We start from the raw sequence: 10,228 nt of genomic DNA on the forward strand, positions 1-10,228 counted from the left end.
TTTGTAAACTGAAATATTTTCTATTACCTATTAACAACCGTGTGGTAATTTGTCATCGTAGCCCTTATTGGTTGTAATTTTCGACATTACGTTTTCAACGGCTCCAAAGTCGAACACTCCTGTTTTCATGCATTTCAATTGATCGTTGGTACTGAATGACTTGTTTTTGATGCTAATCTGGCCACCGCGTACTATGTCTTGATTGTATCAATTTGTAGCGCAAACAGTTCACAGGACCTGAAAATACTTCACGGAGGATAACAGAATCAATCCTGCACTGCTCACACTTGATCCCCGGAGACTTGTCAATATGATTGCTGCCACAGAAGATAGAATGCTATCCGGGAGCTGACCACCTTACCTCACTTGAATACAAAATGTATAGTCTGCACTGTGCGAGTCGGTTAGCTCAGGAAGTATCAATGTTAAAAATCCTATTTTATCCACAGTCAATATTCAACAATCATAACTAAGTTTACCGGATTCCAATTCACGCAGGCACATGGTGAGTAAAATAAGAGATCAACATATTTTATGCCTTTTGATAGTAGAATTTACGCGCATTTTCTGTAGTGCTTGACACAGATAAATTAACTGGAATAGTTTGTGTGTGTAAACATGTCTTCTAAGAAAATTTAAATCTAGTTTAAAAGAGGCTTTTCCGTTCGACTAATATATTAAAAACACTATGTCAAAGACCAATTAGTTACTATCTTATATACATTAGTAAAACACGATAACCATTTTAATTTTAAGCTTTTAATGTTTACGAGGACAAAAAGTGCTAATCAACATTAACATACAATAACAATTAATTAAAATAGTTAGTCTGACACTTTTATTATTATTATAAATACAAAGATAATTAATAAATAAACAAAATGCTAAATACATGTTTTGGCTCGGGGCCAGTTCTTTCCATGAACATCTTGTGGACATGAGAGGCTTTGGGAAAACGACCGCTTGTGCACTCCATTAGATAAGCGGTGATATGTTAGCGAAGCATCTTTACACACACGCCTCAGATATAGGTTCCAGGGTGTTTTACTTTTTTAATGGAACCGATTAAAAATCTGAAAAAACCTGAAAAGTTAATCTAATTTACGACCATTTAGTTGAACAAAATGTTTTGACACATTTTTCAGGTCAGGATCTTTCGGTTTTATTTTAGATGGTGTTTATTTTTTTCTTGATTCTGGGCCAATGTTGTTCTTTTCTTTTCGTATGTTCTTACCTGGACGTATTCCGGCCTTTGAGATAAGAGCCATACATGAATTTATGGAATCGTTGAGATAAAAGGGTATCACGATCATTGATGGGAAAGGACGCCTGAAATCGGAAAAAAGTTTTCTGGCATTTAATGGGTAATATTCGTAAATTTCGTATGATTAAGGCCATCTTTCTTACATGTCATTCGAAAGCCCAGGTAATAAGGCAACTTTTGTCAACTTTGCAGGTTTGTAATTTTAAAGAACCGTTATAATATTTCATTTTGAAATTTAACCAGTTATATCTCATTTTAGTGTGATATTGATATTTATCACTTAGGGTTGCAGTAAATTATCAGTAATGGTACAATTTTGATCAAATTTAGGGAATAGACTTAAGGGAGGTTTCTAGTCAATTCTTCAAAAAATATTAACAATGGGCAATGAAATATTGCCCAAATGCCTCTACAAAAACCCTGTAGAAAGCTTTTCTAAGTGTTCCGAAATGAGATTTTCGGAAGTGAATCGTTATCGTCCGACGGACGTGAGTTAACATTTTTTAAACTTGAATTCCAATCTAAATTGATAATATACGATTGCGTTAGAATTTTGTGTCACTATTATTCAAATTCAAATCAAGTTACAAGAGAAGAAATACCGCCTAATATTCAACGTGTCCAAGGCCTGTGAACATTTTATCGCCGCCTAGGTAAAAATGTCAAAATTTGCTATATACCTTGTTACGTTACTGCCGGAACGTAAAGTAAATTGAAGGATTGTCTATTCACGCATCAATTTCCCACTTTCCTGTTAAAAACCGACACTAAATCGGATGCTTCCCCATAGATAAGATTCAAATTGCTCGCTCGATGACGTCATATGAAGTTTTCTTCGGCATTGTGGGAATTCAATTTTTAAAGCATTATTATTAACAAATTAGCGTTCCGAATTGTTTTTTTTTATCGGATATGGTAATTGGGCAATTGAAACTACTATTTCGGGGCAAAAAACATATAGTCTTTTTGTAATGCTATTGCACCATAAAGTAAGACAAGTTCTGTACGTGATGTGAGGGGGTATCCATAGAATTTATTCTACTTTACCAAGCCCGGCGAGAACAGAGGTATGCAAGTGTGTGTCGACGGGAAATTTCAGTGGTGCAGCTGGGTTCTTGCAGATTTCGACGGCAAATTTCGATCATCCTTTTAAAAGGTGTACACATAAATTAATAACCCATTCTTAGAAACCACTTAACCACTTCGTCCTCCATATTATACGGCTTATATTTTGAATAGAAGCTCACCTCTGAATATGGAATATACTCGGCAGGGTATATACTTTCAAATAGTAATTTTGAAACAAAATGTTTCTGTCACTAATTTGTTCTACTGGTCTGTAAAGTTAGAACAATCACCATTATTGAAGATATACCTTGAAGAAGCTTTCAAAAAAATTTCCAAATATCTGTTTGTACTTTGTGCATATATTAGTTTGTTCATGTATACTCTTCAATTGGCCGCGTAGTTTATATGCGTCTGAATCCGACTTTCGAGATTATACCATTTGCAAGGTGGGGATACCATAACTAAACATCTAACGGAGATGTTTGCAAAGAAGGAAGAATAACAGAATAACCGCCGTTTATGGAAAATTATGTTCGATATTGAATGGAGATGAGTCAAAAGAAGAATTGCAAAGGATAATCAGCAACCAAGTAGGTTAGTTTGCCTTAAATTTAATAAAAAATTGGACGAAGTCTGAAGAAATTGCAGCAAATTTCATCTGCACTACCGTTTTTGGCTCCATGGATCACATCGAATATAACGATATCGGTTATTATGAAATATCGGCTTTAACGACGCATTTTTTAGCTGAATTCCAGAAAAAAATATAATGGATATAACGACTTATCCCAGTATGTACACCTGTGCAAGTAGACTTTTATGGCAATTCATTTATTTTGCGACAATTTCTAGCATTTGGAAGGCAAATGAAAAATAAAGCAAAATTAAAAAAATTATAGATGAAGCTATATTAGAAACTAGAAACATCATATCCAATGGACATTCCGGTATTGAGGAAGCCTTGCTCGGGTGGTATAATTCAAAGAAGTATCAATATTCTGATAAATGGACCGATTTTACAGAAGAAAGCAAACGATTTTGCTAAACTTATAGGAAAAACAGATATCTTTATTTAACGTTTTCGCGTACGTCACGGACTCGCTCCTGTTAAATGCATTGGGAAACTTGCTTGTATTTCGTCAAACGCAGTAGAATAATGGTAGCGAATAGTTTGGGTAAAGCTCCTAGAAAATTATTCAGTTGACATTTTTCAAGATGACAAAACTCTCAAATTTAGAGGAAAAAAGTGTACTGGTGGGGTAGTAGGGAATAGCAGTTTTGGTTGGAGCAAGTATAACGGAAGCAAAGAAGAACCTGGTAGTCATTGGAAAATATAAGAATCTCCAATGCTTAAAAAACAGCAGGTCATTTCCGGTGTAATATGAGAGTAATTCAAGCACATGGATGACTTTTATTCTTTTTGAAAAATACATACGTTCGAAACTAAGATCGAACACTAGAAAAAAGAGGGAAAAAAGTTGATTATTGTCCAGCACATCTTGCTTGAAGCGGTCCGAAAATAATTCAACTTGAATTTTTGCCAGAGGGGTTAAGGGGGTCATCCCGTGTGAAGGCCGTTTTTTTTGCCCTTTTTTGAAAAATTATTTTGAAGGACTGGATAAAGATAGAAACGTGATTTTTTCATATGTTTATTGATATTTCTAGTATATGTGATAAATTGTTCAGCTTGATTTCGTAGCTAATTTTCGGAATAGGAGTTAATTTATGTACCCATCTCCAAAAAAAGGTGTTTTTCTGCTGCCACGCTGGAGGGCGCTGTGTTCATCTGAGGGAAAAAAGCTAAACGGCATTTTAATGTGGACAATATTCCACGGTCCGCAAACTAGGACAATTAGAAAATGTTAAAAGCTAAATTTTTGGTGGGCTTTTAAACTTAATTTTTTGGATTTTGGTGTTTTTTTACGGCTTTTTTTATGAATAAAAAAAAAACTACCCTTCCGATTGCAATTATCCTAGTTTGCGGGCCGTAGAAATATGTACTAAAGAAGCCGTGAAAATTTCAAAGCATTTGGTTAGATAGATTTTGAGCTATGGTGGCAGCCGATTTTCAAGATGCAGTTTCGAGAAAAACGCATTTGAAAATTTAACTGTGATTACCAACAGTAAAATTTTAGCTCACCATTAATCTGCTATACCTGGTCCATAGAGAGCACCCTCCTTTTCTTCAAAAAAGTCTTGCAGGGCCGATTGTTGCTCTCTGGTGTCAATTGTGGCTCTTTTAGAGAGGTCAGTCGATGGTCGTTCGGACCGCCAAATTCGCGTGTCATTACGGCGGTCGCCATAAACCTGATATATGTGACGAACTTGACATATCATTGTCACTAGGATTTTGAGAATGCCATTGAATCCTTCATTGAAAACAATTACAGCCAGAAAAGTGGCTATTTCTACGACCTTGGCCCCAGAATGAAGATGTTTAGGAGCGAAAGTTCAGATCAATGCATTCAACGACTCATTGTTATTCTGGGTCTCTGCTCCTAAACATCTGTTCAAGAGATCATCTCGTGACAAATCTTCGTAGATTGGTTTGATGACTGTTTGAACTTCTTCAGTCAAAGGTGCCTTCTCATGGTGAAAACTATCCAGTTCTCCTTTAGCTTCCGCTTTGCGCCATTTGCACCAACTGTCCTCGCCTGCTGGACAAATTTGATGCTGAGGATTTTCGTCCGTAGAACATTTATGGAAGAAAGTTTCCCAAATTTCTTGCTTCATTCCTTCTATCGAATTTGCATGTCGACGAATAGCTAGCCCAGAAAATGTAGTTAGGTCCTTATCAGTAAGTTTTGCAGCCCCTTTTCCACCAATGCCTTTGTGATTCTTCTTTGCATTTCTAAGCCGCGTTCCCATTCTTTTCTCGACATGTCCTACGTATTCCTTTTTTACTACTACGTATATTTTATTATTTGCAGAAATACCGGAGAAAACTCCAGCAAATCCAATATATTATACGATATACAAAACTTGTCGCAATTGGAACATCCATGTTCATGCTTACTAAAAGTTTCTTTGCTGATGTTAATGCTAAGTCCTTTTTCTTCGCTGATAAGTATCGATTCCCATGAAATACTCGTTTTTTAGTGCGAGCATGAAGTTGAACGTTAAAGGGATCTCCCTTCGTACGATTCATTTAAAAAAATCACTGAACACACAAACAGCACAATACTTACAACAAAATATAACTGAGTATAACTTGAACGCCTTTCAGTGCTCACTCTAGACTGGATTATCCTTTTTATTCCAAACAGCAAATAAGTTTAGACAATTGATTGGTTTTCCATCTTTTTATATTTATACCTGTGTTCAAATTTATAAGGCTCAGGTAAAAAACTAACAGGTAAAAAAAAATTCGATGCTCTTTCTCGTCGAATACTCTGGCCGCGGCTGCAAACTCCTTACCTGTTTAATCCTGTAATTTCTAAAGGACTCGGAATATCGGAAAATCCCTTTGCCCGCATATTGTCCACTATATATAGATACAATTCATGCAAAAAAAAAGAAATCGATTTCTCCAACCCGACACACGGGATGACCCCCTTAAGGACTATAACGATTCGACAATACGCACATTAATTTGCCTGGCGTTATTTTCCTACATTTGGGGTGATATTGATATTCATAGTCTTGAATTTGCAAAGAAGCGACAAATTTGATCTATTATAATTTTGTTAGTAATAGTGCGATTTCAACGAAACATGGTAGGATCGTGTTCTATGAACTTAAGGGGGGTTTTGCAGTCAATTACGAAAAAATATAGTAATTTACTATTATTAACTTGATTTGAAACTCACTGCATGCGTGAGCGTTCCTCGGTCTTTCCAGTTAGAATCTAAATATTTAGCGTTTTTGATTTGCTCGGACTAACCTACTTACGTCCTGACGCCGTCTATGCCTCAAGAACCCTTGCCCATTTTTTGACAGGACCGGGGCCCGTTCTGCCGCGTCGACTAAGGTGGACGCCATAACATTGGGTGCATTCTCATTCTGTCACCAAGAGAGATCAGGTAGGATTTAGCATAGGGGAATAACATCAACTAAACTTTATTTATCTCGTTCCCTGATCTCAGCAAAGTACGTTGCCTCAAACCCTGCTCCTTTACTTGGCTTGGGACCAATATGTTATGTTAATAGCATGGTGGAGTTATAACAGTATATTAATAGATTTTTAAAATTTACTGCGAACCCTTCTTAAGTACATCCTGGACCCGTAACATTTTGCACTAATATAGGTTTTTATATGAAGCATAATACTGGAAAGCTTGCAGGAAACCCTACTATAATTCACAAAGTTGCAGTAGGTCAAAATCACCTGTTTTGCTTCAAATTGGTACTGCTAAGAGATAGGAACTCAGGACCATATCGAATTGAATGTCCGATATGTTCAATGTAAATTCACTACGGACTATATGTAAATGGAACCATAATGTAATGCATAATGTAAAATTCAACAAAACCTTTCATACCTGAAGGGCCGAGTTTCCGATTTCCGACTTGTTTACCTTCTCGACAGTGACCTGCCCGCAGAGTTCAGAACGATTGAAACAATTCCTGCTATCTCCATTACGATCCGGCAGGCACATAATAATAATAATCGTTGGCGCAATAATCCATATTGGATCAGGGCCTTGAAGTGTGTTAGAGCACTTCATTCAAGACCGAAACGGTACACTACAGTATACTGTAGGAGGCAATGTGGTCAGCATTGCGCTCGCCCGAGATTATTACCCTGATTTGACTCAGGTACTTATTCACATCTGAGTCGACTGGTATCCGACGTCAAATCACGATACAAATCCCACTGCCACCATTGAGATTTGAACCGCGACCTTCCGTCCGATAGCCTTGTGCTCTAACCACTTAGCTATCCCGACATCCGACAGGCACATGCTACTCGTAAAGTGCTCCCCCCCCCCCCCCCCGTTGTACCTAAGGTAGGTGCTTGCCGTACATCTCCTTACTGATTGCACCAGCTCACGCTTCAGCACTGCACAGAGGATAATCGCAAATATCCCAGCTGCAGCCTTGTCTGCGGTGCTCTGAATTTGCTTGGAAAAGTTTATCCTCGAGCCGAGGACCATAATTTCATCATTTACTGGCTCGTCACAGTACTATTCCTAGTATCCGTTGGGCTTACTCGGTCGAACGTGGGGCGAATAGTGTCTTCGGGCATCTCGATTCGCACTAGACATCTTCGGATGAGTTTTCGAGATTCGGACTACTTTCGACGTGACTTTCACTCTACGTTGTCCTTCCCAAGGCTTTTAGAATAAGAGGCGGCTCCTTAGGAAATTACTCAATATTCACAATGTCTCTGCCATTCATTTCAAAGAATGGAACACTATCCGTACATTAATCGCCATTCGGAATCGGGGCTTCAGCTTACCTGTCCGACTTCCGTCCTATTCCTCTGGAATTATCGCAAAGTACTATCATAAGTAGTGAGACCCATTTAGCCTCACCTTGCACGTGGATTGCATTTCAACTCAACTTTCGTGAGTCTGCATTAAATGTGCCATACCATGCGATTTACTACAGTCCAGTTTTTTGGTACTTAAATATTTCTCCAACCAAATTTTCCTGTGCTAACGTCGGTTTAAATTTGTAGGAAGTTATTTCTACGTGCCATCGCTGTCGGTCCTTAGTAATGTGCTTCAGGTGCCTCTACGATTTTCCGAGGCACTGTTCTACATCACGCAGTTCTAGGGCGATCCACTTGTCCACCATCCACCAAATTTGGTGTCAATCGCGACAACCGCCTCCGAAAAAAATGCGTGTGACGGACAGACAGAGAGTAAACCGATTTTAGTAAGGTTTGTTTTACATAAAACCTTGCAGGACTTACAAGTAATAAAGATTCGAGAGAATTTTCGCAATATTTTTAGATTGATGATTATGATAGTATATGTCATTAAGTTGATGGTGGCAACAAACAGCATTACACTTACGATAATTTTGCTTACGTTGATGATGAAGTACTCACCTTTGAAATTTTGACTGGCAAAGAAATCATAAATGAAGAAGTTAAGAGTGACGATGGTAACATATTTTGTCGATGCATTTTACTGAACAAATCAAATATATAATATTTTTTCTAGAGGCTCAACTGGATCAATTGACAGCGAATCAGATGAGAAAAAGAGTCATATTTCTTAAGTCACATACAAATAAAATATTTAAATATTTACGCTTAAGATCCTTTCCTAATTATTGGAAATTAAATGACTTTACTCTTAAATTTGGACATACCGGTTAAAACGAAGTACTGGATATAACGACGAAATTTCCCGGTCCTTTCAGCGTCGCTATATCCGGTTTTGCATGTATAAGTTTTTGAGGTGTGAGATTAGCGGTCTGCAATACGCAACCAATCACGGCGAGCTCATCCTGCTTCCCCGCCGGACAAGGTCTTAAAAAAAGAAAGATGAAGATTGCTTTCTCAGCCTATACTCATTAAATTTGGAGAACAATTTTTCAAAATGTTGCAAATGAGGTTTCTGTTTGCCCAGATTCTTTTGCAATTTTTGCAGTTACAGCACAGAGTATATAGGTCCCGCGACAGGCCGACCAAAAAAATGCATACAATGTCGTTACAAACATGAAAAGATCCTTTTTATCCAACAAAACAGAAAAACATCTTTCAAGGCAAATAAACCACTGAAGAAGGGGGCAGTTATTCCCCAAAATACATATATGTATACATAAGATACTTTTTAGCCAATAAAACGGAAAAACATCTTCAAAGGCAATCTTTCATTTTAGGTGAAACTTGTGAAAAAAGCAGGACAGGTTTGGGATCGAGTCAAGATGGCAATGCGTTTTCCGCATCGGTTAATGTATCGTGTTTCTATAGTACTTCCGTGTGTGCGAATCCATGTATAGACAACTAATACATACATACATAAATACAATAAGAAATTGATAAAGTGATACGCAGAACGCAACTATGATCTTGACTGAAAAGTGCCGCCCACCGGAAGCTATATTTTTTGTCCCGCAAAAACTTCAAGGCGGATGGCTTGGTGGTTAATGTACTAGGCTGTTGCAGAAAAGTGACAGCGGGATTTGTATCATGAATATAATGAAATAAATGCTACGATTACTTAATTCAAATTTCTTCCCAAATTAGTTAAACTTCGATCCGATACGTGACGGTCAAGACAGGTCATGATGGCTGCTCAGGAGAGATTTCAGGTAGAATAAGTTAAGTTGAATTTCTTAATCACTTTGGCATCATAGACGGAAGGGAGGAGTAATGGCAGATCGAGCGTCTAACGCTCAATTTTCTCCTTAGGCAGAATTATTCTCCTGCCTATCTATCTTATCCGTGGACAAGGTGATGACGATCAGTTAGTGATGCGGTTTCAAATTCACAGTCTATTTGGACTACACAGGTGGATTACAATACAATTTAAATATTTGCTGCCGTACTACCTTACTAGAAAATTTTCAACTACAGGGTGCGGCAGCATAACTTCCTTTTTTACAATGCGCGCCACTCAGTTAGTTGATGTCATAGCGGAGCCCTAGTGGTCTCGTTCAAGAGGGGATACTGTTAAGTTTTGTCCCGACACGGTTCAGTCGCCATCATGCGTTGGAATAGTGAGGAGCGTGCCTTTGCCATTGAGGTTTACTTTTCAAGCGGATGTTCGGTTATTGCAACACAGCGTGCATTTCGGAATCGCTTTAATTTAGCCCCGTTGGCTCCCGTCCCAGACCGCAAATCAATTGTTACATGGATCACTACATTCAGACAAACTGCAAGTGCGACAAAAGGAAGAACTGGAGTCCCTCGGCCCGTTAGATCACCTGAGAACATTGAAGCAGTGAGAGCGTCAATGTTGCGATCGCCACGGCGTTCTGCGCACAAACACGCATCTG

The sequence above is a fragment of the Hermetia illucens genome, chromosome 5, assembly GCF_905115235.1.
Source record: "Hermetia illucens chromosome 5, iHerIll2.2.curated.20191125, whole genome shotgun sequence".
NCBI classification, from domain to species: Eukaryota; Metazoa; Arthropoda; class Insecta; order Diptera; family Stratiomyidae; genus Hermetia; species Hermetia illucens.